The sequence below is a fragment of the Peromyscus maniculatus genome, chromosome 4 (assembly GCF_049852395.1).
Source record: "Peromyscus maniculatus bairdii isolate BWxNUB_F1_BW_parent chromosome 4, HU_Pman_BW_mat_3.1, whole genome shotgun sequence".
Taxonomy (NCBI): Eukaryota; Metazoa; Chordata; class Mammalia; order Rodentia; family Cricetidae; genus Peromyscus; species Peromyscus maniculatus.
The window spans coordinates 1,763,580-1,786,263 of record NC_134855.1 but is presented as its reverse complement, the minus strand read 5'-3'; the positions used below and the strand labels follow the sequence as shown (position 1 = coordinate 1,786,263).

The 22,684-nt window shown below is 46.0% G+C and overlaps 1 long non-coding RNA gene across 3 annotated transcripts in view; it reads left to right on the top strand.

Moving 5' to 3' along the window:
* Positions 1-323: 323 nt before the first annotated feature.
* The window catches only part of LOC121828555 (uncharacterized), a 36,767-nt gene continuing 14,406 nt past the window's right edge, over positions 324-22,684 (top strand). The window contains exons 1-3 of one of the 3 annotated variants that reach the window (XR_013050384.1): positions 324-473; positions 4,030-4,184; positions 18,327-19,084. This is a non-coding gene — a long non-coding RNA (uncharacterized LOC121828555). Of the gene's footprint in view, positions 474-1,903; positions 3,396-4,029; positions 4,185-15,514; positions 15,755-18,326; positions 19,085-22,684 lie in introns of those variants that run through there. The other 2 variants (XR_013050385.1, XR_013050386.1) reach the window with 2 other exon arrangements.

Here is a 22,684-nt window from a genome sequence, read left to right as displayed (position 1 = left end):
TCTGCCACCTGAACTGCCTGGTTCAGGCCACTCAGCCTTTCATCAAGAAGCCTAGCCAAGGCACTGTCAACTCAGGTAGGTGACAGTACCCCATGTGTGCCAAGGGACAGGTGTCTAGGGGGTAGATAGAAACTGAAGTGGGATGTGATTCATCTCCCTTACCCACACCTGTGGTTAAGGAGGTACTTGAAGGCTGGGGAGCGCCACAGTGGCAGCCACCTGGAGGTTTCCTGAGTGCGGCCTCTCCTGAGAGGGGCCCAGGTGTGGGCCTTTGTGATGCTGGCCCCAAGGGTAGCTCTGCTTACTCGGTGGGTGGGAGTAGGAGGCACCAGCCTGTCCCTGGAGAAGCTGAGCCACCAGCTGGCAGGGCTTAGCACAGTACTGTTCAACCCCCAAGCTCTGATGTGCCAACTGAGCTAGTTTGTGTCAAGACCCAATGGGAATAGAATTTAATTCCATCCACATTCATGTCGGTAAGTCCAGTGTGCCCAGCTGCACCCAGCTGACACTGTGAGCCTGCTGTTACCTGCCTCAGTGTTTAGGTGTCGTATGTCTGTGTCTCCATGTATAAGTTTCTATATGAATATGCATGTGCCTGCAGACACATGCCTCTCTGTGTCGGTGCATGTGAGGTGTGTGATAACTGGTAAGCACGTGATGGATACATGTGCATTACTGGAGTCTAACGCTTACTGCACCTATGGAAGTCTAAGTCCCAGTGCAGCCACTGCCCAGCTCAGACCTGTGGCAGGTCAGTTCATCCTGGGAGCCTTGATTTCCTTGTCTGTAGGGTAAGGCTGGGAATTGAAAAGCCCAAAGCAGTATGGGTAAGAACTTATCACAGGGCTGGAGTCATGGGAAATGTTTCACAAATGTTGGCAGTGACTGTTGTTGTACCTGTCTGTGTGTTTATCTAAGCACCTGTTTATTGTCCATCCTGGGGCAGAGTGTGCTTAAGTATAAACATAGTGCATCCTTGACTTTAACTCAGCATTTAATTAATCATGTGTGTGTGTGTACATGTGCCTCTTGTGTATGTGGAGATCAGAGGACAACTTTGTGGAGTCAGTTCTCTCCTACTTTTATGAGTTCCAGGATCTGAACTCGTGTCACAAGGTTTCAGCAAGAGGTTCCTGTCCCTGCTGAGCCAACTTGTCAGCTTCTAACTGTATTAGATTTTATTTTTTTGTTTTATTTTTTTCAAGACGGTTTCTCTGTGTAGCCCTGACTGTCCTGGAACTCGATCTGTAGATCAAGCTGGCCTCGAACTCAGAGATCCACCTGCCTCTGCTTCCTGAGTGCTGGGATTAGAGGTGCGTGCTCCTCCTGGCTGTATTAGTATTTTTACACCTTTTTAAACTTCTGTGATACCTTGAAAATCAGTGTTAATGAGGCTTTAGTTCCTGACACTTTAAAACTCCTGGTGTTTGAAATGAGAATTAACTCAAAACTTTGCTTTTGTTTGTTTATTTATTTATTTGTTTGTTTGCTTATTTATTAATCTGAAACACACACAGTGAGCCTTTCATGCCCAGGTAACATATATGTAGCACACACATGTGAACATGTGAACATAAATTACTGTGCTTGGTCATCATGGCCCAGCTGTGTATCCAGCTCAGGAACTGGCACATGCAGACAGAAATTGGTTTTTCTAGACTGTGACTTTGCCTTGGAAGGGGATAGAAACCTGTATGAGCCAGAGCTCTTAGGAGCCTAAGACAGCAGAAGGGTCAAGTCCTTATCCTGCCCAGACTCCAGAGGACACAGCTATTGTTTTCGCAGGTACCTTACAGCAGGGTGCAGCACTGAGGGCAGTTGGTAGGTTCAGAGGCCCCTTGTCCTGTCTGGTTCATCAGACTTGAGAGGCTTGCCCTGAGCTGTCCCTCCTCCCTGGCCTCACCCAGAACTCTTCCTGCTTGGGAGTGATGGGTTCTGAACAGGCCACACCAGCAGATGTGACACTGCCCAAGGCGCCCGGAAAGGAGAGGAGATCCACTCTGTAGGTTAAGGGAAGGCGGAACCAGGATCTACTGTGTTGTTCTAGGGCGATGGATAATGAACTTGAGAGTAATTGCTTAGCAAATTGACAGGTGTCATTTTTTGTTGTTGTTCACTGAATTTTGAAGAATTGGGACTGTATTTGTCACCAGTGTTCACAGCAGCATTATTCACAGTATCCATAATGTAGAAACCATCCAGATGACCCTGGACAGGAAAATGGATACACACAGTGTGGTCTATACACATTGTAGAATAATAATTAGCCTTAAAAAAGAGTGAAGTCATGTTACTCTTATATATGACCCTTGAAAACATTGTGTTAAATGAAAGAAGTTGCCCGTGAAAGGGTCACCATCATATGGTTTCATTCAGGTAAGAGACCGAGAATGGTCACATCATAGACAGGAAATGTAGAATGGAAGTAACCCAGGGGGAAGAGAGTGGAGAGCTAGTGCTTGATGATGGAGTGTCATGCAACCCCCAGCAAATCGAGGGGCAGGTACTCATCACCCACATCTAACTTCTTGCCTGCATCAACCTGTTTCCATCTCACCCCCACCCCTGATGTTAATACAAGCTGGGTACCTCTTACCTGAAGTACTTAGGACCAAAGGTATTTTGGAACTTTTCAGATTTGGAATATTTTGCATTTATATAATGAGAAACCTTGGGGATGGGATCAATTTTACAGGATGTTTTTGGCATGCCTGTCTTTTGTCTATGACCCATGACATGAAGTCAGGTCTTAAAATTTCCCCTGATTTGGGAGCACTTAGACTTTAGATTTTTGGGTTTGGGGACTTAAGTGAAAGGCCTCAAGTCCTAAGGGCCCATTGCCCTAAGGGGAAGTGGGTGGGAAGGAGATGGAGAGGTCTTCAGAGGTGGAACTGGGGTTCTGCCTGCCTGTGTTTCACTTGGTACAATGCACTAGAGACCTGTCCACATTGTGCAAGTCTGTAGTTGTTGCCATGGCATATTAAGACAGTGTGTGTGGAGACAGTACCACATACCTGCCCACCATGAAGGCTATGTAAGTCCTTTACAGTTTGGACAATGATGAAGACACCAAATGTACACACAGATGTTTCATCAGCCCTGCTTCCATCTCTCCTGATTAAACACTGGTTCCTGTGGAGAGGGAGGGGTTGATGCTACAGAAAACGGCTATACTGGTCTCAGGTGGGTGAGGCTTATTGTATTAACTTCACTTTTTATTCTCTAGCAGCTCATCTTATTGTATTTTACACGAACATGACCCACAATGGTTGGAAGACAGGAAAACACCCAATCTTGCCTGTGGAGGCCCACAAAGGTTTTCTATTGAGATCTGAGCTTGCTTTACTCAGCAGGGCTACATTAGAGGATTGCTTCAACATTTGTGTGGTTATCAGGTGATTGGAAAGGGTCTGTACTTGGCTGTGCTAGGGAGAAGTCTTTTGCTCCACCCCTTGGCATTCCTATAAATAGCCCTCTAGAAGAGACAGAAGGGGCCAATCCAATGGATTATGATCCAGGTCCTCTCAAGGCTATCCTGTGTCTCTGTTTCTCTCCACTCTATCCTTTTATGTAGTATCTAACTCTCCTAAAGAGTACCCTGTTGTAAAATGTGGGAGCTGGTCTCCCAGATGGGCTCCCACAAATGGCTCCAGGAACAGGGACAGGGGATTTGGTAAAAAGAGGGAGGGGGCATTGTGGGTATAAGGGGGCATGCCTAATAAGGAATTAAAAATAAAGGCAATGATATTTTATTCTCAAGAATGAAAGTTAAGCAGCTGAATGCTGAAGTTAAAAGTGAGTGAGGCTGCAGTGAATATTTCTATCTAGGTTTCTCTCTTTTTTTCTCTCTCTTAATTTCTATAAAAATTAAGGGAAAATATAAGGTAGAATGTAGGAATATAGTGTAGAAAAAACTTAGGGTAAGAAGTAAAAAATATAAGGTAGAATATAGGAATATAGTCTAAGAAAAAACTTAGGGTAAGAAAAGTAACAAGACAGCGGAACTATGTCCTTGATTTCCAACTATAGGGCCATCAACACAAACTCCTGGGGAAGAATCAGAGAAAAGTCTATCAAAGATGAGAAAAATGGGCAGAAAAGGATTCCTGTGGAAGCTTTTGGTCTGTGAACATCTTAGATTTAAGTCTTGAGCGGCAGAGGAAAGAATTTTCCCTGAGGTGGATGTAAGTAAAATAAAACTCCGCTGACATTGTTACTGTATGATAACATCGTACCATCAGAATTAGTTTCCTTGGCCATAAAGCCAAGTTTAGGGAACGGAAATCTTGGGGGAAAACTTAGTAATTTTTTTTCTCAAAAACTGAAAGCTTTCTTGGAAAAAGCTTAGTAATCTTTCTCTTAAAAACTGAAAGCTACTTTGGGAAAACTTAGTAATCTTTTTCTAAAACATTGAAAGCTTTTCAGGTCTTCTCTTCTCAGATTTTTTTTCTCTTTCTGTAATGGCAAAAATTAGATTCACTTGGAAATAACATCCATCAGTATGGGAAAATCACCTGTAATTGCTCTAGAAAAAACAAACAACCTCTTGGAACAGGACAAATTCTCTCTGCTAGTCTGATCTCTCCTTCAAGCCAGTATTAGAAAAATGGCAGCCAGAATCCCCTGTCACCAGAGCCCATGCCCAAGAAAGTGCAGGCGGAAAGCCGAGCAGGGATCGCTTCCCCCGGGGTGGAGCTGCAGCAGAGGCGGTGTAGGACCCAGCGAGGGGCTGCAGATGTGAGGGCAGCAATGGAGGCTTTGAAATCCTCTCTGCAATGAGAGAAGCAAGGTCTAAGTTCCTACATCAGAGACTCAAGCTCCTACCCCCAGAAGAGAAAATAGTTAGCAGAGAACCTGAGCTAAGGCATCAGGGACTCTGCATCTTGGAGAAGGGCCAAGCAGAAGATCTATCTGGGGTGGGGAAAATCTCTCTGAAAAGGCTGAAAAGGCTTTTATTTTAAGTACTTTCATTTTCTTTTACTGACCTGGTAAGGTGGGAAACAAGTGCCAATCTGTAAGTGCACACAGGAGGGCAAGGCTCACTCTGAGAACAGTGTCAGGTGAAGGAAATACACCTATCAGTGCCAGCTCAGGGAGAACAGGAATTTCCCATGGTAAAGGAGCAAAATCTTGACTCAAAAACCTCCTGTGGTGAAAGCAAAAGCTTGAATACAGACCATGTGAATGGAAGTTTTCTCCAGGACCCAGAAAGGCAGCATGGGAAATGTAGTTTGTTTGTAACAGCATGACGATATAGAGAAAGGCAGCTTGGGAAAGGTAGTCTGTAATGTAGTTTATAACAGTGTGATGATATAGAGAAAGGCAGTTTGGGAAATGAAGTCTGTAACAGACATGCCAGTACTACACTGCCCCCAAACTCTGGTTTTTTCAGCTCAAAATGCTATTTTTTTTCCACAAGCTTTGCTAGGTTGCCTCTTGAGAACTAGGAACAGGTGAACAGTTTGCCTGTCAGGAAGCAATTAAAATGCTAATACTGTTTGTCAACAAGTCACTTTGAAACCCTCTAGAAAACTAGGGAAAGAGGACCACACACTGGGAAATTGCTTTGGGTGTGAAAAAAGAAAAAAACTTATGGGCATATAAAAAATAAGAAACTTAGGTTGTGCTTGAAATGCACAAGAGAGAAACATTGGCATCATTAAAAATGCTCATAGTAGTCTTAAAAAGCAGCTTTCAAAAATTAAGAAGAGGGGATTTTACCCTCAGTCAAGCTTAGAGCTGCTGCTGAATTAGGCTCTGACTTCAGACTCTCAAGAAAACTTTCAGAATGATATCAAAGCTGACTATAAACTCCAAGCTTTTGAAATGATTTGTGTACTTTCTGTCTTGAAAAAAAATATAATAGTTCTGTTAAGAAATCTTTTTTAGATGTTTTCTATAGAGTTTGCTTTTGAATGTAAGTTTGTTCTGTTAAGAGATCTCTTCTAGATGTTTGCTAAGGTTTATAAAGTAGTCAATGTAAGTTTGTAAGAAGTGTAAATAAGTATAATGATATTCATGTTAGTTGTAAATATGTATAGTGATGTTAAGAAATCTCTTCTAGATATGTGCTAAAGTTTGTAAAATAGTTCTATAGTTTCCTTTTGAATTAAACATGTAAAAAGTATAAATATTTAATGCAAGAAGTATAAATATTGAATGCAAGAAGTGTAAACACTGAATGTAAAAAATGTAAATGTTGAATGTAAGTTTGTAAAAAGTATATAGTGATTTCATATTAGAATTGTTTTTATTACTTCATTAATATCTGTCTAGTCTGGGTAAATTAGGTAACATTAATTTTTAAAGAATAAACCAAATCAATCAAATTAGAGGCATCTTGAAGTTTTTATTACTCTTTTACCTTCAGATATATTTGAATATTTTTATGATAGATTAAAATATAATTTTATGGTCTCAGTAGCCCCTGGAAAACTTAAGTGAAGATGTCATAAATGGGGGGGGGGGTTTCTGTCTTCTTCCTAGAAGTTTCCACTCCTGTTTTTGTTTAGAAAAACAGGTAGGCCTCCCACAAAGGTATAAGCCTCCCACAATCGAGTCAGTTTGTAAATGTCTCTTTATAATTAGTATGGGTTTTTGTTTACTTGAGTGGATACTTTGAAGTGATTTGAAATGACTGTTTTCTCTTGGGAATCAAAATAGTCTCTTGAAAATTTATTGAACATTTGTTAGGAGAGAGTTTTTGATCCAGGAAAAGGGCTTAGTGCAGCTAAGACTGTTGTAACCACCTTAGACCCATTCCAAAAAGAATATTCCATCTTTATCATCCTCTACTCCTTTACTGGGAGGTGTGGCAGCTATGGAGATTGCTGTGGATGTTTGCAAGCTCTTAGTAGGGACCTGAGCCAGAGCTGAGTTGGGCTCTGTACCCTCTTGCCAGAAGCTGGTAGCCAAAGACCAGTAACTTTCAACTTGACACCTGAATGTAAGTATGTAAAATTAATCAAGAATGACCTAAGACTGGTACAGTCTATCTGAAGGGTTCAAGGGTGGAGGTGGGAGTGGGGGTGGGAGGGGTGGCTTTATTATATTAAGAAGGGGGAGTTATGGAGGCCCATGAAGGTTTCCTAGTGAGAGCTGAGCTTGATTAGAGGATTGTTTCACCATGTGTCTGGTTACCAGGTGCTGGGGGGAGGTCTTTTGCTCCCCGCCTTGGCATTCTTTTAAATAGCCTCAGACAGAAGGGGCCAGTGGATTATGATCCAGGCCCTCCTGAGGCTATCCTGTGTTTCTATCTGTTTCTCTCCCCTGTATCCTTCTATGTAGTATCTCATCCCACTCTCCTCAAGAGTACCCTGTCATAAAATGTGGGAGCTGGGCTCCCACACTTGCCTCACTGCCTCAAGAGTCCCAGGGAAGCAGTGGGAAAATGTTCCCAGCAGAGAGTTGCATTGCAAAGGCCCACAGGAGCCTGGGACCTTCCGAGTTAGAATGGTGTTCTGGTTGAGCCAGGGGAGGCTGGGAATGCGGCCAGTGGTCAGATGGTGCCTCGTGCTGGAGGCAGAGCTCAGACTGTCTGAAGAGGGTGTGGAGAGCCGCTGAAGGTTCTTAAGCAGGAGAAAAACTGATTATATTCACATTGCAAAAAGGCTCCTCCAAGGTAGGAGGAGCTGGCCTCTGGGAGACAGCACACCAGAAAAGAGGAGGTCAGGACAGGACCTTGACAGTGATGCCTTAGGAAGGCAAAATGCAAAGAAGCTGGGGTGTACCGGTGGGTAGGAAGTTAGACTGCAATTGGAGAGAGGGAGACCCAGCTGCCAGGCCCTGAAGGCCTGGTGCCTCTTAGGAAAGTGGGTGGGAAGTGGGGGGAGGGGTCTGCAGAAGTGGAAGCCAAAAGGAGACCTCCCAGCTCTGCAGCTGGGGGCTTGCCTGAAGGAGAGCCTCCCCCACCCTCCCCGCGCCCCGCCCCGCCCCATCCGGATCTGATTCAGCTGTCACTCAAGCAGTTGAGGCTCCTGAAGAGCTGGTGATGGTGATTTGTGCTGGCCCTGCAACCCCATTGTCCTGCTGTGATTTGGTCTTTGGCGAGTGTAACAAAGAGCTCAGCTCAGGAGCAGGCTCTGGGCTGGTTGTGGGGGAGGGGACGGAGGGCGAAGGGGAAGGAAGGAGCTTAGCTAGGCTTCCCTGCACATTGCTTCAGGCCCTGCTTGGAAACGTGTATGTATGGTGCTGGCACGGTGGGGCTGTGTGCGTGAGGCCCAGTGCTATGTACTCATGTGTGTGTATGTGGGCAGAAGCGCACTGGGCACTTGGCAGGCCGCACCAGCCTGAGACTGCACACCTGCAGGCATCTCTGTGGTGCCCGGGCCCACCCGGAGGAGCACATCTGCCAACCTCCTAGTCGTTCTGTGAAAGGGCTGCCTTGAGCCACTGCTAATCCCAGCTTCATCAAAGACGTCTGGTTTCCTTAGCCTGCTCTCTCCTTGGTCACTTGGCCCTTGCTTGAGTGTGGCCCCATTTCCTGCTGGGCCTGACTGAGCCAGTGCATATGTGCGTGTTGGGGAATGTCTGTGTACCGGGAACGCTGCAGTTCTTTGGTGGACCTGACTGCAGCCTTTGTATACACACATGCACGTATTTGTGCCCAAATATGTGTGCATATGCCTAGTGTGAGCATCTTTACATGTGCACATGGGAACATTTGTGAAAATGGGTACCTGGGTGTGTGTCCATTCGGGTGTGTGGATCTGTGCACTTTTTGGTGCATGTGCAGGAATTTTCAGTGGGGGTGATTCTGATTCTGCAGTTTGAGGTAGACCTGGTCAGCAAGTTGCTCCTCCTAGGCTTGCCTGGGCTTATGAAGAATCTGTTCCCTCTCCAAGGGGAACTGCTTGGAGTTCAGCTTGTTTTGTTCCAAACACATCAGTGTGTGCTGTGAGAAGTGAGGGGGAGCTCCAGCCTGTCTTTACCTTCTGGGAGGTTGCACTTCCCCATGTCAGGAGGGTGGGGACTGGGTTCAATGAAGACTGTAGACCTTAAGTTACTTGCAGTATCAGGCAATATTCAAAAAGCAAGACTTGGTGTTGCTGAAAGAGATTTTGTTCCATGAAGGGCTTATATAAGAAAGACACCTAGCCCAGAAGATATCAAGGAAATGATCAACAATAAAACTATATAAAAATAATTAGACTCTATGCAGTGAAAGGAGTCAAACCTAAAAGGCAAATAAACTCATTAGAAATACTTATCAATGTATTATGCTATAGATTGAAATTAATATCTGTAACATATAAAGAGTTCCCACAAATAAAAAACAAAAAATAACAGCACCCATGGAGGGTATCAAACAGCCACTTAATAGTGATACGAGCTAGAAAATATGGTAGGCTGTGTAGTGATATTTTGTGTATGCTCTAACAAATAAAGCTTGCCTGAAGATCAGAGGGCAAAGCCAGCCTCTAGTTAGCCATAGAGGCCCAACAGTGGTGGCACTCACCTTTAATCCCAGCACTTGGGATCTCATGCCTTTGCTCCCAGTACTTGGGAGGTACACTCCTTTAATCCCAGCACTAGGGAGGCTGAGACAGGAAGTGATAAGGCTGGGTGGAGAAAGGGATATAAGGTGGGAGGAGAGAGGAGCTCAGTCCCTTCAGTCTGAGGATTCCTAGAGGTAAGAAGTCTTTCTAGTGGCTAGCTGCTCTGATTCTCTGATCTTTCAGCATTTACCCTGATATCTGGCTCCAGGTTTTTATTAAGACCAATTAGGATTTGTGCAACACAGCTATTTCAAAAGGATGTTACAAATGGAACAAATGAATAAAGCTTAATCCCTTTAGTAACAAAGATATGAAAAACTATAACTTGTTGAACAAATTTATTATAAGCAAAACACATACTCTTCAGCAATGGGGAGGAGGTGGGGTATGAGCCCATCCACATGCAACTGTTGGTTGGAATGCGAATCATATCACAGAGAGAGTATGCTTTAACAGTTGCTGTCAAGATGTAAATTATATTCTACACTCCAGCAACCTGACTTCTAAAATCTTTTTTATAAGATTAGTAGCACTGGAGACAGCACAAAAGTATTCAGAAGCAGGTAGAATGTCATTTAGAGGAGACGATGGCAGCATGTGGCAGATCTGGACTGTGGGGTTCGGCAGCACCCTTAAACAAGGAAACACCCCACATGAGTAGTTGATCAACACAAAGTGAACTCACTGGCATTTTGCAGACTTCTTGTCTCATTTTGCTTTACTTGGGCTTTTTTTTTTTTTGTCTTATTAGTCTTTTGTTTATTTTTTATTTCTATTTTTGTGTGTTTGTGGAGTTTGTGTGTGTGTGTGTGTGTGTGTGTGTGTGTGTGTGTGTGTGTGTGTGTGTAAGAGAGAAGAAAAATGAAAATAAAGTAGGGGTGGGAAAGGGGGTGGGAAGAATCAAAATATATAAAAAAATTCAATTAAAACAAGTTAAAAGGGGGGCGCTGCACCACATTGTCAGTAGTAGATCTGGGGGTGCTTCCAGAGCACTGAGAAGTAAATGCAATGAAAACTATCTACCGGATATTCCCATCTGTGCTGCCGGCCGGCAGAGTTCTGTGTGTAAATGGGCTTAGCATTTTGAAAATTACTAATGTGGGTTTTTTCTTAATTTTGAATATGACTTCTGAAATAGTGGGCTAGGGAATGTCATCTCCTAGTGGGACACAATTGTGAACAAAATAGACACAGAAAGAGATGTGAGACAGTCAAGTTGCACTTACCACCAAGCTTGATGACTGAGCACCAGCCCGGGGAACCAATCCATGGAAGGAGGGAACCAACTCCTGAAAGTTGTCCTCTGACCTCCACACATGGCACCCTCACCTGTTTCCCTGAAGTCCGGGTGCCTGTGCGGTAACATGGCCCAGTGTAGGCGCCCCTGAATCTGTGCTTGTGGGAACAGGCCCCAACCAGTGAGAAATGCAGGCACTGCTGAGCTGCCATTGACTGATATAGGCACTGGATGTTCCCCACATGTGGGAAGCCGCTGTGGCTGGCTGACTAGTCAGCTTCTGGTAAGCCCAAACCTCATACTCTGCTCTACAGACAACTCCTACACTGAGTCAGAGCTGACTCCATGGCCAGTAGAATATGGTGCAATGATAGCATGTGATTCCAGGACTAAGTCTTGGTGCAGTCTAGCTTCTGTCTGTCTGGTTTTCTTGGAGGCTGTGGGCTCTGGAAGACAGAATGAGCAAGCAAACTCTATCCCCATTTCTAGGCCATGATATATGTTAACATCTGTGACACTGTAAAACACACACTTATGTACACAGGCACTGAGATGGCTTATTGGGTAAAGATGTTTGCCACCAAGCCTGAGTAGATAGAGAGAACCAACTCCTACAAACTGTTCTCTGACCTCTGAGAGCACACACACACACACACACACACACACACACACACACACACACACACACATAGATACACATGTGTGCATGCACACACATGCACACATATATGTATGAACACACAAATATAATTTAAATTACTTTTAATGTCTGGAAGTGTCCAGGATCAACCAAAAATGCTAGTTACTCCGAGGGAGGTTTTTATAATCTATTATTTTATTTATTGTTTTTTTGAGACAGGGTTTCTCTGTGTAGTCTTGGCTGTCCTGGAACTTACTGTGTAGACCAAGCTGGCCTTGAACTCAGAGATCCTCCTGCCTCTGCCTCCTGAGTGCTGAGACTAAGGATGTGCACCACCACTGCCCGTCTACTCTATTATTTTTATTGACCAATCTTTTTTAAAAAGTAATGTTTAGGAGAAGTGGAAGAGACAGAAGTCATGTATTATGCACATCTCTAAGAATATCTCTTAGGTAGGTAGAGCTGGGTTTGAATCCTGGTTCCACCACTCACTAACTGGTACTGGAAGAGAGGTTAATAAAGTATTCTGAGCCTGAGTTGTCCTAGTTATAAAATGCAAGAGGCTGAAGTGTCTCATCTGGTAGTGAACACCCAGTGCCCAATCTGTGGGAAGCCCAGCACCTGACAAGACAACACTAGGTTGGTAGATAATACATTCTGCCATGTATTACTTTCTAAAATAATTTTGAGAGTTTGAAAGGCAGCTGGATATGGAACTCAGTGGTAGAGTGCCTGTCCAGCATGTGATTGATGGCTATGGTTTTTATCCCCAGCAATGCAAAGAAAAAAATCAGGATTATCAAAGGAAGAGTGTAAGAGTCACACATGGTTGGACCATTTAGACTAGGACAAACAACTGCTCACATTTGTTTCAGTTCTTTAAAAACTTGATTTAGATTTACTCATTTGTATGTGTGTTTGCCTGAATGTGCGTACATGTACATTTGCCTGCCTGGTGCCTGTGGAGCCAGAAGAGGGCGTCAGATCCCCTGGAACTGGAGTTAGACAGTTGTAAGCTGCCATGTGTGCCCTGGGAACTGAAATAAGGTCCTCTGCAATCTTTAACCATTGAGCATCGCTCCAGCACTGCTTCAATTCCTTCCCAAAGGATACAGATAATAGGTGCATGTTATCTTACTTATTATTATTACTTTATATTATATATTTTGAGATGTATCCTGGACTTGGCCTTGAACTCATCTGTAGCCAAAGATGACCTTGAACTTCATTTTTCTTTCATTTTTGGCAATCTCATACATATATACATTGCATTGTGAACATATTCACATCCAACCAGTCCCCAACCTACCTGCAGGTTGGGTTTTTTGTTTTGTTCTGTGTGTGTACAGTAGCCACAGCTGCTGTGTGACTATTTCAGGCACATCGAGTCTGGAAGACAGCATTTCACAGGACTTGTCTCTATCCTCCAGCTCTCACAATCTTTCTGCCTCCCGTTGACACTGAACTTCTGATCCTCCTGCTTCCCCCTCCAGAGTGATGGGATTATAGCCATGAGCCGCTATGCCATGTGGTGCTGGGGATCCAAACAGGGCTTCACGTATGCTGGGTGAGGCCCCGCCAGAGCTGCATCCCTAGCCACTTGTTCTCCCTTTTAAAACTGGAGAGTTGAAATGGTGCTCAGTGAGAAGAGCTACAGTGCAGTATGTGCAAAACCATGGGTCCATCCCTAGTAACACACACACACACACACGCACGCACGCACGCACGCACGCACGCACGCACCACACATGCACAATACTAGAAGGTATGGTAGGGAGATCGGGAGAGAGGGACCCAAGCTACCTGGGGAAGGAGGGGCACTCTTGGTGGGCTCTGGGAGCTGTGAAGTTTTCTGGCCTCTTATTTTCCAAGACCACTTGTGCAATTAGCCCCTCTCCCAGCTCATCAGCATAGCCAAAGTTATAGAAAATGTCACCCTGCACAGCCAGCTCTATTGTCCCGTATCAGCCCAGCATATACAAAGTCACCTACCCACAGTGAGCTTCCAAATCATCAAGTAGCACTCCGTGTCAATCACCCACAACCTCACCTGTTCACACACACACATGGTCACTCAGAAGCACTGTATACAATGTCCTCAGCTCAGTCATGAACAACTCCCTCCAGGGTCACTAGCAGTCATCTATGTCCCATCAGCCCTTCTAGGTGACATGATGCTTCCCCACAGAGTCCTGACTTCAGGCTCACTGCCACTGCATCCCCACAGCGCAGCATGGGCCTGGTGTCCCCTCAGGAGCATTAGACCAGGGAAGGTCACAACAATGAGAGCAATGCCGTGATCCTGGCTCTCGTGATCTCAGCTCCTGTCTCCAGACAGCGTCTGGCCCTCTGCTGTGAGAAGGGCAGGAACTCAGCACCTTGACCTTTAACCCACCAGGTACTTCACTGTCCATTTCCAAAGGAGGTGACTACCACAGGCTTATGAGATGTACAACTCTGAAATCATCTAGATCTAAGTCAGAATTGAAGCCCCGATTTTTAATCCCCAAGAGCCTCAGTTTCCCTCCCTGTAAAATGCAAATAATTTTCACTTCTCATGGTTGTTGTGAAGAGTATCAAGAGTTAAAACCATGGCACACAGTAGGTCCTCAGCCAGCCAACAAGCCTTGGACTGTGTGACCTCCTTTGTAAGAAAGGACTCTGTCTTGTTTAACACTGGATCCCAAAACCCAGCCACTGGCACACAGTAGGTGCTTAATATTTGTTCATGTGCAATTAATGAGGCATCCTCAACAGCCTCCAGCCCTCAAACCTTGCCTCATAATTAGTCACCTTCTTCCCAAACTCTGGTCTCTAGGGTTTTCCCTTCAGAGGCCAACCAGCAAGTCAACAAGAACTGGCCACCTTCCAGGGCCAGGAGCCCTGAGCGGCAATGACAGATCTTGGTCACTAGGGGGCGAAGTCTCTTAAGGTTTCTGCAAGGACTCAGGTCCTTGCTATTCAAGGGCCACGGGGAGGGGGTGGGGGGTGTGTGCTGGGAGGAGTAGAGAGGGTGCAGACAGGTAGGTCCTGTCTGTCTGTACCTCTGGGTAGAGAACCTTGGTACTGCTCTCCTGAAACGCAATGGAAGAGATCCTTACACTGTTTTACTTGGCTACTCAGAGCACAGCATTTAGTCAGGTTTGACTAGTCCCCAGCCCCTTAAGTTTTAACCTATTCACCAGTGGGCTTTACCCACTATGATGGCACACTCAAACATCAAGATTACCTGTTTCCCTCAGCTGAGAAGCCCAGCATAGCAAAGCTAGGTGACCCATCTGCTACCCATTTGATAGATGGAAGAGCTGAGGCCCACAGAAGAGAATCCTGTTCTTGAGAAGCCACAGGGAGGAGGAAGTGGGCCTGAGCCCCAAACCCAGTTCCTCTTTTTCACAGCTGTTTTGCACTGCTCCCCTAGGGGAGGAAAACCTTGAAGTCTTCCTCGTGTTCTGGTCGCTGCCTTGGAGAACTTGCTGCCCTGCCTCACTGCACCCTCTGCGACCTTATCTTCGTCCCTCTGCGTTTGTGGCCACAGCCAGGGAGGTATGGGGTTTACAACGAACAGATCACAATCTGTTTGTCCCTGGGGCTGTCTGGCTTTTGGACCCAGCTCCTTTGTCTTATACTTGGTCAAACCACACAAGATTGCCATTCCCTTAGACCAAAGAATTTAAAATATCTGGTATGCTTAAACTATTGCTCTGGAGGACACCCCCTCCCCATTTATCCTAAAGGAAGGAACCATTCATTGAACTGTTTTAGAGGCAGTGAGGGGCAAAGGGTGGGTTTCTTCAGGTGCAAAACAGGAGATTCCTATTGCTGGAGAGACTGGCTGTCAAAGTGCCCCCAAGAACCTGCATAACCAAGCTCAAGGCCGTCTACCCACAGAAGTCATGGGCCTTGGATGGGGGAGATGCAGGGTGCATGGAGTAGAGAGACAGTTGTTTCTGTCATGTCATGGAGGCCCCTTGGAAGCAGAACAAATCCACATGGTAGGAATGTAGAATGTCACAGAATGCCACGGAATACCATGGCTAGAATGGCACAAAGGGAAGGTGAATGTGGAGGAATGTCATAAGATGCTTTGGAATGTCAAAGAATGTCACAAGGTATCATGAGTTCTTGTAAATGTCAAAAGATGCCTTAGAATGAGTAGTTGGTCATCAGAGTCATAGGGTGTCAAGGACTACCTTCCAGTGCTACTAAGCAATGCTGCAGATCAGATGACTAAAATGTCACAACTGACTTGGAAGGTCCTCCTGGTCTGTAGTAGGCTGCTTGCTGGGAAGTCACAGGATGTCATGGGAACCTCAAGCCTGGGAAATACTTTGGAGATCACAGGGTTTCACTGTGATCACATTTTGCAGATGGGGAAACTAGGTGGGGGGCACAGTCCTCGTCTGGTGGACATACAATCATAGACAGAAACAGATTTGTCATCTGAGTCTCCGGCCTCCTGGGCTGAGCAGCCTCCCTGGGCCAGGGGCTCTTGGGGACTAATTAACCCTGTGATGGAAACAGCAGTGCCCAGGGGGTATTGAGCAAGCCTCCCAATTCTGGCTGGTACTGGCCCTCTGTCAGGATGGAAATTAACTCCACGTGTGGGGCTTTCTGGTCTGGAGCATAAAATAATGAGTTATTTATGTGGAAATCAACAGCATACCAGCTCTTTGGCCCGGAGAGGGTGGATGTGTCGGGGGAGTCCTTGAGGTTGCTCTCTAAGCCCTGGGCCACAGAAGGTGCCTCTAGCCTTCTGGGGGATACTCCTTGCACAGCCAAGGACGTAGAAGTGCCAGTTTGGTCTAGAGCTTTTGGTAGAGACCCAGAGGCTTAGGAGAGTGGGGTCAGGCATGAAGGGTGGGAAAGCTGGAGGGGGACCTGGAAGGGGAACCTCTGATGTCACACTGAGGTCAGAGGTCAGGTGGGCAGAGATGGTTGTAAGAGTGGAAGTGAGCTTGTAGTGTGAACTGGAGACACCCTCAGCTTTCTTGGAAGGTTTGGAGAGGGTGTCATGAGGCCTCTAGGACACAAGAGACACTCACTCACTGCTTCTCCCCTTTGTCTCAGATCCCTACATCCTTCTCTCTCCCCTCCCCTCCAGCACACATCCCAAGACTAGCCCTGCCCCCTGGGTCCTTTCACAAATCCTGTGCCTTGTGATTAGCACAGATGGTAGAACCCTGCCCTGAGGGTGGGGAGGGGAGTGTTATGAGGAGCATTTCAGAGATCTGTCCACAGTGCTGTTGGGGCTGAATCCCCTTTCTGGAGCTGATGGTTCAGGGACCTTTCCTGGCACAGAGCCCAAAGCCAGCTCAAGGTGCTCCCTAACCTAAGGGGACAGAGTTGGCAGTGGCATGGAGCCGCTTGCCAAGGAAGGTTCCTTTGGTGGGAGCCAGGATTGGCCACGTCTGACCAATGTTGCCATCTCAGTGGAGGCTGGGATTTTGCCTCTGGGAAGTTGGACTGGCAGCAGCTAAGGGCATTAGGCATAACCTCTTCACCAAATCTTCCCTTTGCTCTGGGAGTTTGCCCTTACAGCTGTGAAAATAACAAGGTCTCGTCAGAGCTTGGTGGCATAGCTGAGTTCAGGAAGAACCCAGAAAAAACATTCAGGATGGGGTAAGGGGCTCAGGCAAGGACAATCAAACTGGGTGACCTAGAGTCTGGTCAGTGATTGTGGAGGGCCACCCAGTGGAGGGGGCACTGGACTGAGCTCTCTGCTCCGGTCTGCCTTAATGAAGCTCTTCAAGCAGGGCACATGGCATGTGCTGCTGGGAATGCCATGTCTGAATGTGATCGTCTACCCTGGTGTATTATTTGGTATAAGTGCTACTTCACACATGTCTTCAGGATTTCTGCAAGAGCCAAGCATGAATATGGTAATGATATGCAAACCATGAATAACATAGTACTACAGAGATAGAAGAAGGAAGGTCTGGTGCTGATATACCAGGTCCCTACTGTACACACAGCCTGTATTTATTCACTCAGTGTTGCCTATGTTTCTTACTCCACCAGCTCTCTGTCCATCACTCCTAGCCTAGTTCTGAGACCTTGAGCTGTAATGAATTAAGAAGTAGATGTACTAGTTGGGACTGGGCTCCACAACCCTGAATTTTGATTGGTTGTGGTTTTCTGTAGTGGTCTCAGTCTGTTGTGAAGAGAAGATTCTTCGATGAGGGGTGAGGACCACACTTCTCTGTGGGCACAAGGACAAACATTTAGAGTGTAGTTAGGAGTTATGCTGGTTTAGTAAATGGTGGTTGTAGGTTCTCAAAGATCCATGACTTCACTAGCCCTGGGCAGTTGGCTAAGTTTCCGGTACTCAGCATGGCTTCCCTCCTGTTAAGTGGGTCTTAAGTCTGATTAGAGGGCTGTTGTGTACTGCCAAGGCAAGTGAGCTAACCTTTAGTGTTATTGTTCTAGTTAGTGTTGTGGTTTATAGGTGCCATAGCTGTGTAGGACTATTGGCTGCCTCTCTCCTTTGGAAGCTTGCATGGAGTCTTCTAGCACCATGAAAGCTAGTCCTCAGGGAGCAGGATTTCAGGTCAGATCCAGCTCAGGGGACTCTGGGCCCAATGTCAGAAGTGCATGTCTTCAGCAACAGAGACTTATCTTCTACCTATAGGGGGCGGCTAAGGGAAAGAGCTATAACATGTAAGCTTCCCCAGGGACAAGCACACCGATTGGTTTTCTGATACCAAACCGTCAGCCCTGAAAACATACAAACACGTGACAGTATGCAGATGGAGCAGGTTGTATTTATTTAGGAATACACACACACACACACACACACACACACACACACACACACGTAACAACTAATGAAAGGAGAGGCCATGAATTTGAAAGAGAGCAGGGAGGAGTATATGGGAAGCTTGGAGGGAAGAAAGAGAAAGGGAGAAATGATGTAATCTATTATAACCTAAAAGATAATAAATCATTTTTAAAGGAAAGAAGAGACGTGAGCTGAAAGAGGGAACAGGGACAGAAGTAAGAGGCTGTTGTGATCTGCAGGCTGAGGACTGGAGATAAGCAGTAAGGATTGGGGACTGAGGAAGGACGAGGAGGCGTCATTCTGCATTGGAACCTGGATCCCTTTCTGTGATCGTGAGGTCTGAATTCAGGCTGGAACTCACTTGAAACCACTAATTGATGGCGTCCTTCATGCCTTTGAAGATAGGTCTCTGCTGACACTGGACTGTCTGCGATCAGAGCTTGTATCTCCATCAACTGTGTCCTGGGAAGAGAGCTTGAGTCTGGGTGTGGAGAAAGTCATTGTGAGCCAGGTGGTAACCACAAGGGGAGTCTTTCAATGCCGGGGCACCATGACCCTGGGCACCTATTTCCCTGCTCTGCCCTAGAGGCACAGAATGTGTGGGGAGGGTGAAGGGCCACCAAGCCTGCATCCTTCGTTTGGACAGGGCTACACTTGTGTACAGTCTCTGCCTCAAAGGGCTTATATTCTAACAGGGAAAGATTGATGACACTCATGTGACATGACAATGAAAACAATGACATCTGTGATGTTTGCTTGTTTATTGACTTCACTGAATATGGAGAGACCCAGAGACCTGCCAGCTCTGCTCCGCAATGCTGGGGTCACAGTCACCTGCTGCAATGCCTGGCTTTTATGTGGGTGCTGGAGGACTCATGGATCACTACAGAAAGCACACAAGGCACACACCTTGTTCTTTCCACTTTCCTCCCGTAAGTTTTATTTATCTATATTTATTTTATTACATTTACTTAAGTGTATGCTCCTATGCCTTGGAAGTCAGAGGACAGGAAGCTACCTGGTTCTCTCCTTCTACCACGTGGCTTGTGGAGGTCAAAATCAGGTCATCAGGCTTGACAAGAGGAACCCTCTCTCTCTCTCTCTCTCTCTCTCTGTTCCTCCTGCTACCTCCTGAGTCCTGAGGCTACAGACAAACCATCACACCATGGCCTTTGGGACTCTCTGAGTGGCCATGGGGTCTTAATTGAGGGAAAGGCTTCTTGGACCACATTGGATTGTTTATGCAGAAGGAGCTGACTCATGACTTCTAGGTCACTCAGGAGGGGGAATAGTCATGCCAGAAAGTCTAAGCATAGGATTAGAGTTGGGACTTTGAGCCATATGATAAGTGCCCTACCTCTGGGGACAGATGTGGGATTAAAGATCAAGTTCAACTACATGGACAGTCCATCATTGGTGCTGTGTGATGAAACCCGAATAAAATGTGGACACTGTTACACGAGTTGCTAAACGGTCTTCTAATAAAAAAACCTGGAGCCTGGTATTGGGGTAAGTGCTGAAAGATCAGAGAGATAAAGGAATAAGCCATTGCCATGTCTTACCCATAGGACTCCTCAGCCTGAAAAGGCTCTAGTTCCTGTCTCCTCATGCCTTATATTCCTTTCTCCGCCCAGCCATCACTTCCTTCTTAGCGCTGCGATTAAAGATGTGTGTGCTTCCCAAACAAAGGCATGAAATCTCAAGTGTTGGGATTAAAGGCATGTGATTCCCAAGTACTGGGATTAAAGGCCTGTGACTCCCAAGTACTGGGATTAAAGGTGTGGCCACCACTGCCTTGCTGTTTCTCTCCTAGACTGAGTCAATCTCATGTAGTCCACGGTGGCTTTAAATTCACAGAGATCCAGACAGATCTCTGCCTCCCAGGTGCTAGGATTAAAGGTATGTGCCATCACTGCCTGGCATCTATGTTTATTCTAGTGGTTTGTTCTGTCCTCTGATCTTCAGACAAATTGTATTAGGGTACACAATATGTCACCATAGGACACTGTGGCTCAGATGAGCTTTACCGGTTGGCAGGACCATGCTTATTGTCACAGGCTCATGTGGTAGGGGAACCACAGGTCCCTTCAGTAAAAGGAAGCATTGTGTCTGGGATCCTCCTGGCCTCTTCTTTAGACTGTCCTGTTTTGCATCCTCTTGTTGGTCAAACATCCAAGGCTACACTGAGTTCTCTGTGAGGAAGAAGAGGAAATCCCCAGATTTGTTACCAGCTGGTCAAAAGTGAGGACAGCCGAGGGAACCCCAGAGTTGCAGTTGCTGTCTGAAGTGTGAGCAATCTTATATGTGGGTGGGGGTGGAGTGGTGGCTGTGTTCTTAAACCCGTAATCTGTCAGACCCTGGGGAGAGGGATAAAGGAAGATGCAGGGGCCTAGGCTGGCTTGGCCAGACAGCTTAGAGGACAAAAGCACCTGTTGCCACACTTGATGTCCTAAGTGTGATTCCCGGGACCCACAGAGTGGTAGGAGAGATCTAACTCTCAAAATTTGTCCTTTGACCTCCACATACACACTGTATCACCCCCTACAAAAAAAATAAATAAATGTAATAAAAATGTTTTTACATAATCCCCTGCTGGCAGCCGGAGAAAGAAACCTGTATGAATGCAGAAAATGCAGAGTGAGCCATCAGAACAGTGAAGGAGCCTTCAAAAGAGGGGCACAGGCTGCGGGGGTTGATGTTAGGTTCAGGGTTAAATCACTGTGCTCAAGGGATCTATAAAACAAAGATGCCTCTAGCCTGTGAGCCCCACCTGCCAAGGACAGATGACTTCCTGGAATGCTGGGGCTGTTGCTCACATGAGATAACAAGTCATGTGTATTCACCTCTGTAAAAAAGACTGGTTGCCCCAACTGCACAGGATGTGCTTGGTCACACGTAGGCAGGAAGTAAGGCAGGATGTATGCTTGCCCCTGATTGGGCGAAGGTGGGAAGAACATCCTTGTGGGTTTTGCCCTTATAAGCCTCTAGCTAATGTGATTTGATGCCATGTTCTGGGAATCCTGGGTATTGACCTGGCCAGTGTTTATCATCCTGGCCAATATTTAATAAAGCTTGCTTCAAATTTGGCTCAAAAATTGTAGTGGTCTTATTCTCACCCCGTGGGATTAACCAGACCATTCAAGCAAGGCCAGTCAGAAAATGGGACACTGGAATTCTTTCCTCTGTTCTCTGGTCTCTTATTGATGGGCTGAGCTGATGAAAAGCAAGCAAATCCATCCAGGTCAGCTCCCCATGAGCCAAGAGCAGCGTGTATCCAGAGGGCCTAACACTCAGCTCATTTGCCCTAGGCAAAATTGTCTGCCCACTCTCCTTTCCCTTCCCTTTCTTGCAGAATGTAATCAAAAGAGGGTCTGGAAGTCCTTTGGTCACAGTTTGGAGACCACCCCCAGGAGAGAGAGGAGAGAGGAGACACAGTGCTGAGCTGTCTTCAGGAAAGGCCCTTACCTCTCTCTCAGTCATCAGCAGCCATTTTCTAGACTCTGCTGTCACATCTTAGCCTGGAGCTCTCTGCCTTCCAGTAGAAGAGAGGGGAAGAGTGTAGTCCTCAAGGGAGACTGGATGAGGTCAGGTGCCTTAACTCCATAACTCTTTCTTTCTTTCTTTCTTTTTTCTTTCTTTCTTTCTTTCTTTCTTTCTTTCTTTCTTTCTTTCTTTCTTTCTTTCTTTCTTTCTTTCTTTCTTTCTTTCTTTCTTTCTTCCTTCCTTCCTTCCTTCCTTCCTTCCTTCCTTCCTTCCTTCCTTCCTTTCTTTCTTTCTTTCTTTCTTTCTTTCTTTCTTTTTCCTTCCTTCCTTCCTTCCTTCCTTCCTTCCTTCCTTCCTTCCTTCCTTCCTTCCCTCTTCCTTCCTTCCTTCCTTCCTTGTTTGTTTTTTCAAGGGAGGGCTTCTCTGTGTAGCCCTGGCTGTCCTGGAACTCACTCTACACCAGGTTGGCAGGCTGGCCTCGAACTCAGAGATCCACCTGCCTCTGTCTCCCCTGAGTGCTGGGATTAAAGGTGTATGCCGCCCCCGCCGCCCCCACCGCCGCCCCCACCACCACCTGACTCTGTTTCTTACAGCTTAAGAAAACTGGCAGAAATATTGAAATGAGTATTTTCAAATATATTCCCTTGCTCTGATTTCATAAAGATAAAGAATTGAAGCAACATAAATAAAAATGAGAACAATCAAAAGATAATATTACAACCATCCCTGAGCTGTGCGATGAACTGGTGAAGATGATTTGTTGTTTGTGTTTTTGTTTTTTAAATTATTTATTATGTTTACAGTGTTCTGCTTGCATGTATTCCTGTAAGCCAGAAGAGGGCACTAGATCTCATTACAGATGGTTGTGACCCACTATGTGGTTGCTGGGAATTGAACTCTGGACCTCTGGAAGAACAACAGTCAGTGAGTGCTCTTAACCTCTGGGCCATCTCTCCAGCCCCGTTGTTTGTGTTTTGAGAGATGGTCTCAACTGTGGCCCTGACTGGCCTGGAACTCATTATATAGACCAGGCTGGCTTTGAACTCACA